Source organism: Pseudorca crassidens, chromosome 4, assembly GCF_039906515.1.
Source record: "Pseudorca crassidens isolate mPseCra1 chromosome 4, mPseCra1.hap1, whole genome shotgun sequence".
In the NCBI taxonomy this organism is placed as follows: domain Eukaryota; kingdom Metazoa; phylum Chordata; class Mammalia; order Artiodactyla; family Delphinidae; genus Pseudorca; species Pseudorca crassidens.
Genome location: NC_090299.1, coordinates 57,580,750 through 57,589,195, shown reverse-complemented (window position 1 = coordinate 57,589,195; position 8,446 = coordinate 57,580,750). Strand labels below are relative to the sequence as shown.

The following is an 8,446-nucleotide window of genomic DNA, read 5'->3' as shown; positions in this document are numbered from 1 at the left end:
CTTCAAATTTTTTCTAGATTTATTGAGGTATAATTGACAGTTAAACATTGTATATGGTTAAGTGTACAACTTGATGATTTGATATGCATATATATTGTAAAATATTCACCACTATTTTGCTAATTAACATACTCATAAGTCACATAGTTACTATTTTCTTACTTTTTGTGTGTGGTGATCTAAAGATCTACCCTCTTAGCAGATTTCAAGGGTATAGTACAATATTGTTAATATAGTCACATTGTTGTCCATTAGATCTCCAGGACTAATCTTCTTTCATAACTGAAACTTTGTAGCTTTGCTTACTTTTTAATCTGTCAAAAAAAAATTTTTAAGAATATTTAAATTTTTCTGAGACCAGGGGAGTAAGATAGCTATATGAAATGGGAACTTTAAAACTGAATCAGGCTTCATTGGCCTTCTACGTACTAAAGATTTAACATACAATGGTCTTTACTAAAAGGCTAACTACGTGAAAAGATGGAAGAGATTGATAGTTAATCACACTGATAAAAATTCTATTTTTGGCTATATTTTACATAAGAAGTCCAATTCTTAAGATTTAATTAAATTGTCCCATGTTTTACTTCAATGTTTGAAATTTTCCAAGTGTGTAATGATAGTGATCATTTGACATAAAGAAGAAAGAGTCCTTTTCCTGGGAGCTGTTCTAAAAAAGTGCAAACCAATTTCTCAGAAGAGTAAAGAACCTGACTAGTAGTGAAAAGTCTGCCCTGCTGAAACCATGCTAATTAGTAATTACTTCACCCATCTAATGCTATCTTAACTCCAAAACACTGAAGCGGATTGACTCTAAAAAAAAAAAAGTGAATTAAATAAGAATGTACTCACCACTCATTTTAATTCTATTGGATTTGGAAAATTGATTTATGGAAATTTTGAGCAATTTTCCAATTTAAGGGGAATTATTTCAGATAGTGTTCACTGTAATTTTAAAGTTCCTGTCTTTTCTAGAGGTTGCTACATCATTGATAGCTGAAATTTTTCTCAGAGCTGTTCCATTGCAAATAAACAATTTGAGCTTCACTTTATTATTTATAACTCAGTGATGTCAGGAACAATGAAATAGATATTCATCTACTTGGCAGATTTCATAGAAACATGCATTTATGAAATACTGATGTTATATCTGTACTGTATAATGGCAATATGTACTCAAGAATAACCTATTTGGAAGACTATTGTATTATAATCTCAGTCCTCTGGGGAGTTATTTAATCAAAATAGCTCTGCTTAAGTGCACTACAAGAGGAGACATAAAAAATGTCAGAGGGTCAAGGAGAGACAAAGGACTAGAAATTGTAATACTAAAAGTAATTTAGTGCCTTGAGGAATGGTAATTTTTTTTTCTTGAAGTGGAAAAAGCACTGATAAGTCAGGAATGTCAGAGCTCCAACTGAGATCTCGGTGAATGGCAAAATGAATTCTCATACCCATGAACAACTAAACACCTAGATAAAAAGTGTTAAGTGAAAATGGAAATGTAAGTCACACTGTGCTTCTTAATATCAGTGTTAGTGAAACACTAATTGGTATCATATGATTATAAGCAACCATATTGGATCTTATTCCTCTATCTTCTTAACTCTTTTTTGTACAGCACAACTTCAAGTAGGCTTTCCAGTAATTCTATGAGCTAAATTCTAGCAATCCTCATGAGTTATAATAAAGAGTTAAAGAACATAGTGTCCTTGAATAATAAATCATGTATTAAGATATACACTCTTATCTTAATGTGGAAATCTATGGTAATTACTCTATTAATAAGTACTATGTGTTTAACTAGCATGCCTAATTATCTTAACTTTGATTATTGAGGATAAAACAATATAGGAGGCACAGAATGTTATAGAGAATTTTACTTCTATTTATTTGTTTTTGTGTGTGAATTCATCGTCACCTTTCTCCACTGTAAATGCATCATGTCAAAGTTGCCTCCAAACTATCTTTACAGGGTTTTCCTCCTGTAATCCAATACCAGTGATTTTTCCCTCCTCTTTAGTAGTCAGTGCTTTGGCATTATACAATTAGTGATATTACCGTATTAATCTTTTTCAAAGCATTACAGGTTATAGTACATGACCATGCATGACCATCTTCTTAAAATTTGTCATCTGCTTCAAAGTAATCAAGGATAACACTTTGTTGACCTTCTCTGACTCTAGCATTAACTATTATTACTGAGCAATATATTTCTACTAATACCTCAGGATACTATTGGTAGTAGATGGGTTATAAAACATAAATTATGAATACGAATTTGATCCTGTATTTCTGTCAGGGCTTAGTTGCTTGGTGTTTGAGAAATCACTTGCTTCAATATATTTCATATATTCTCCCATCGTTGCTCTGAGTTCAAGAGTATTACCCACCTTACATGCCGATCAGTGTGTAGCCAGTGTTTAAACCAAACATGATTCAAAACTTACCTCTTATGAGATCATCCCACAAGCATGGATGGTCCTCTTTATGACAAAATCCACCTAGCACTGATGTACTCCCTTTAGATATACTTTCATATTTAATTGTTTTCAGGAACACTTGCCATTTAATTCAAAATGATTTTAAATGTCAGTGATAATGATTAGTAATGGATAGCATTTTTGAACATTTGCTAATTTCCAGACACTGTGTTAAGTGCTCTATATGAAATATCTCATTTAATGCAGTAACACTAAGAGGTAAGGATAGCAGGATAGCTCTATTAATTTTTGACAAATAACATAGAACTGAGATCTAAATCATGTTTTAGAATACCATAGTTGTTGGTCTCTAGGAAGAAATTTGAGCTCAGTTCAAATATTATTCTCTCTCAGAGACCTTCCCTAACGACTCTATACAAATACCATCTCTGCCATTATCACAGCCTGTCTTTTTTGGCACATGGTAGCTACAACCTACCTACCTGTGGACAGTGAAATGTGATTGAATTTTCTATTTATCACTTCTCAGTGGGAGAGCCTAAAACCAGTGTGAGGTTGGCTTAATCCCTGTTTCCTTGCCATATTGGCAGGCAATGTGTCTGATGGCGGAGGCTCCACCAGGTCCTAGAGTGAGGAAACATGGATCAGAGCCCCTAGCCAATGTGATAAATAAATCTTTATTATAAGCTGCCACGGTGTTGGGGATTCTTTTTAGAAACCAGAGGCTGATTGTACACTATTAATTCATGTATTCATTCAATCAACAAACATTTTTGTGTACCTGTTATGAATTAGGAACTGTTCCAAGTACTAAGAAAATTATAGTAATCAAAACAAAAACCCATGCCTCTTTGAAGCTTGTTTTCAGGGAAAAGACAGATAATAAAGAAAAACAAACCAACAACAAAAAAAGAAAACTATTTTTTTTTAACTGTCTGTTAATGGTGATATAGTGCTGTGGGAAAAAATGTGAACTTGTCATAGGGAGTGATGCAGGTTAAACTGTGTGTTCAAGGAGTTAGTTGCTGATAGAGTGATATTTGACCAAAGGGCTGAAAGATGAAAGGAAGCCTGGCGTATAGTTATATTGAAGCACTTTTCCAGGAAAAAGAGACAAACTTCTGTCACTAAAGAACAGTAAGGAGGCTAATATTTGTGACAAAGGGGAATTACAATGAAGGCAAGACCATAGAGGCAGAGGAGGGTCTTGTGGGCTCTTCAGTTTTCATCTGACATAACTCGCTCACTGTGAACAGTGCATGGTTGTTGAATAAATGAAAGAACAATCTCCATAATGATAAGATTTAAGTATTCCACTTCATTCTACCACAAACCAATAGAAAAACTCAGTTGAACTCACCAGGTCTACATCAAACAAATGCAGGTACTATTAACAAGTATTTGCGCAGGTAGGTATATTCTAATAACACCTCTCATTGGTTCAAAACCTTATTGAAAGAAAATTGAAAAAAATAGTGATATCTATAAAAATGTGTTTCATTAGTTTTAACTTAGCCACCTATGATAAAGAACCACTGGCTAATGTTTTAGTTACAGGAATAGATTTTTTTCCCCAAATAGCTTCCAAAAAGTATCTTTATAAAAATTGTCCTAGAAGAAGAATGAGATTATTGATAAACATTTTGTACCAAACAACCCATGATTATCCTTAAAAGTAGCCAGCTATGCTTTGAGATATTTTATTTCATGATTCTTAACTCAACATCTTTGTTTCAGTTATCTAATGTTGTGTAACGAAACATCCCAAAACTTAGTTTACTATTTACTCACAATGTGTGAGTCAGCAATTTGAGCTGAATTCAAATGAGAGTTCCTTCTACTTGTTTATGAGTCCTCAGATGGAATGGCTCCTGATTTTCCACATGCCCTTTCACCCTCTAGATGCTAAACTAGTCCTTTTTAAATGATTGTAGAAGCATTCAGAAGTTGCTGTTTAGAGACAATTCTCCATGAATCCCTCACATTTCTACATGGCTAGGCATTTATGGACAATTTAAGAATGTTTGTATAAGGGGTTATAGCAAGCTAGTACTGTGTTATCAGGGAAGACTTCCTTATATTCCAAAGTAATAAACACAATGTCTCCTTTGGAGCAAAGTTTAGGCAAGATTTTTAGCATCACCTTACGGGATCGGGGGGTTCAAAGCTGGACACAGATTAGCTGTGGGTTCAGAATTCACCTAGGCCCATGTTGAATCACCCCTGTGGGACTTGGAAAATAAAAGAGATCAGTGAGAGCATGAAGTTCAAGCTGCCTGCTACCCTAGAAGTTATAAACTGTGCGAAACCATTTGGTCTGGTTGTCTCCTTACTGACTAAGTCTGTGGAAGTGTGACAAGTTGAGCTAGCAGCACCTTGCAGTTTAGGGACTACTTGATTGCAAGCCTTTCCAAATAGTAGACTTGAAAATAAAAGCAGTGTCACTTTTGCCACATTATATTGGTCAAAGCATGTCCCAGGGCCATACCAGATTCAAGCCTTGAGGGATTAGACTCTGTGCTTTGATGGGAGGAGTGACAAAGACACATTAGAAAGGAATATGTGTAATTGTAGAATTCTCTCTTCTGTGTATCTTGTAACCTCTTGTTCATAATTTTTATCTCTTTGAATCTGTAAACTCATAATTCCTTCAATTTATATTTATTCTCCTAATCTTCTCTTCAGCTCTGTCTAATCTGCTATAAACAAGTTCACCGAGATTTCCAGCTTTTTACAGAAGTATAACAAATACATAAAAATGTGCATAAATCACAAGTATAAACAGCTTGATAAATTTTCACAAGTTACCAACAGCCTTGTAACTAGAACCTAGATCAAGAAAGAAAATATCACCAGCATTCTCAAAACCTCCTTTACGCCCCTACCTAGTCACTACATACTCCCCAAGGATAAGCAATAGTTTTGCTTGTTTCTGAACTTTATGTATGAATGGAATCATATGTATGTATTCTTTTGTGTCTGTCTAACTTAGTTCTACATCACGTTTGTTAGAATCATCTATGTTATGATTCAGTTCACATTCTCTGAACACAATGCTATTATGTTAGAAAATATCTAAAAGTTAAGATTTTTAAAAATGTATTTTTAAAATTTAGAACACACAAATCAATAATTTATATCAAATAAGAAAGAACCCATATTTGAAATTAGAAAATATACTTAAATATGTAAAAATTATTACTTCTCAAAACTTATGAGATGAGGCTAAATTTTTATTATATGAGAATTTAAATATGCTAATATATAAGAAAAGAAAAATAGCAGCCAATTAAGTAGCTAAGCATCAAACTTGACAATTAGTATACAATTAATAAAATATCCCCAAACAACTATAGAAAGGAAAAAAAAAAAGGGTAGAAATAATATAGACATACAGACATAAAATTGTTAAGATTGTCAGAGACAAGTTTACTTTTTCTCTTCAAAGATTAATACATTTTAAAATATCTACCAAAATTAATGAAAAAAATTTTGATTAGTTACAAAAATGTCCCAGATCCTATATGCTTCCCTGTAACTACTCCTTTGATAACATAACATCGTAACTTTAAAAGAGTTGTACCTTATTTCCTGAATCTTTTAATGTGGGCTGGCTTTGTGACTTGTCGTGGTCAATAGAGTATGAAAGAAGTGCCAGTGTTCCATTTCCAAGCAAGACGTCAAGAGTCCTTTATTGCCTATGTTCTCTTTTTACTCTGACTCCACTTTGAGAACAAGTAAATGCCAGCTAACCTGCTAAAGAATAAGAAACCAAGTGAGGAAAAGCTTAGTCCTCCTTATTGAGTCCAGCCAGTACAAACAGAACCACCTAGTTGTCTGCTGCTAATCACAGACGTGCACGTGGGTATCTCTAGGCCCTTGGAGACTAGATGCTCTGCTAGCCAACACACACACATATGAACTTAAAAGAGCTTATTGTTTTAAGCGTATAGGTTTTGTGGTTGTTGGTTACACAACATTATGGTAGCAGTAGATAACCACACAGAACCCATTATAATAGCATATTATGTATTTCCAAATAATATATTTTATAAGTTAAAAAACCTCTTCTTAATTTTAATAATGTTGATGAGTAATCAGCAAGCTATAAGAATTATAGAAATAAAATAATTTATTATTTTTTTTATTTTTTATTGTTTTTTAATAAGATGAAAAGATACTCAACTTAATTCAGGTTTAGTTTAAAAAGGTGTTGTGGACTTCCACCCCGGCACTGAGGCCCGGCTGCAGGTCGCCTAGGAGGTGAAGTCGGGATGCGCGTGATGTGGAGCTCCAGCCCCGGTGCGCTGGGGCAACATGAAGAAAACGCCACAGGCGAGCCCAGCGCCCCGGGAGGGCCCCGACCCTTCCTCTCTGGGGAACGGGGGTCTTTTCCTGCGGAGGCCGGTGCCTCCCCTCACCCCGGGCCGCCTTCCCTCCATCCACTCCAGGGACCTCACCCTCAGGGAGTCAAGAAGAAAACCTGCACCCCAAATATCAGTCATAAGATCAAGGAAGAGCCCAAGGAAGAAGTAACCGTCAAGAAGGAAAAGCGTGAAAGGGATACAGACCGACAGCGAGAGGGCCATGGACAAGGCGGGGGACGCCCAGAAGTGTTCCGGTCCCACTCCATCTTTGAGCAGGGCCCAGCTGAAATGATGAAGAAAAAGGGGAACTAAGGCTGTGAATGTGTCGGACATGGGGACCTCTCACAACATCAACATCAAAAAGAACAAGAGGGAGACGAATGAAGAAACAGAACAGATCCTGTACACGCTGGAGAAGGATGATTTCATCGATGACCCTGGGCTGAGGAATGACACTCGAAATATGCCTGTGCAGCTGCTTCTGGTTCACTCGGGCTGGCTTTTTAAGGAAGAGAATGAAGAATCAGATGTTAAACCTTGGCTCAAGGAAGAGGACATGGAGGTGGGAGGGGCCTGCTGTGAAAGTGAAAGACGAGCCACGAGATGAGAGGAGGAGGCCAAGATGAAGGCTCCCCCCAGAGCAGCCAGGAAGCCCCCGGCCTCCCGAAGGATATGTCTGTGGCAGAGCTTTCAGGAAGCTGAGCCTCACGCAGGAGGAAGAGCTGCTGTTCCTGCAGCTGCAAGACTGGCTCCCCGGGGGCTTCCCTGGTGGCGCAGTGGTTGAGAGTCTGCCGATGCAGGAGACGTGGGTTCGTGCCCCAGTCCGGGAAGATCCCACATGCCGCGGAGCGGCTGGGCCCGTGAGCCATGGCCGCTGAGCCTGCGCGTCTGGAGCCTGTGCTCCGCAACGGGAGAGGCTACAACAGTGAGAGGCCCGCGTACCGCAAAAAGAAAAAAACAACAAAAAACAAAACAAAAAACTGGCTCCCCGGCCAGCCGCCTACTCTGGATGTCGAGCCTACCAAATCAGCGGTGCAGAGCGAGGATGGACAGATGGTGGTTATAAAGCAGGAGAAAGACCTGGAAACCAGGCTGGTAGAGAATGCTTGTACCCTAACCGAGGGTCAGGTTGGCAAGCTGCTCATCTGCAAGTTGGGGAAGGTGCAGCGCCTCCTAGGCAAGGTGACTCTGGACGTGACGATGGGGACCGCCTGCTCTTTGCTGCTGTCCTGTCTGTAGGCCTTGGAGACAGTAGGATGGGTGAGATGACAGTTCTGGGACGTAAAGCACAAACCTGTATGCTCTCCCAATTTTGAATCCGTGTTGGATCACAAACACCGGTAAAATAAGCAGACGGAGGATGGTGGTGGCCGTGCTAACAGCAGTTGCTGCCTGCTCCAGACGTTGTGATCTAAAATTTGTTCGACCCAAAAGGGGCCTGTTTAGCCCAGCCACTGTCCCCGTTTTGTCCACAGGGCCCACGTGGCTCCCTCCCACAGCAGCTGTGAACGGCGCGAAGACCTTCCCACAGCACCGAAACCGCTTGCTGCTGGGCGTCTTGTCCCTGCTACTTATTTTTATAGTTAAGTTTCGGTTCTTCAACTGACTGCATCCTCCCCAGGTGGAGAGGGGACG

At 38.3% G+C, this 8,446-nt stretch overlaps 1 pseudogene; it reads left to right on the top strand.

Moving 5' to 3' along the window:
- The first annotated feature begins 6,982 nt into the window (after nucleotides 1-6,982).
- Nucleotides 6,983-8,155, top strand: LOC137223144 (DNA-directed RNA polymerase III subunit RPC4-like; annotated as a pseudogene).
- Nucleotides 8,156-8,446: the final 291 nt, after the last annotated feature.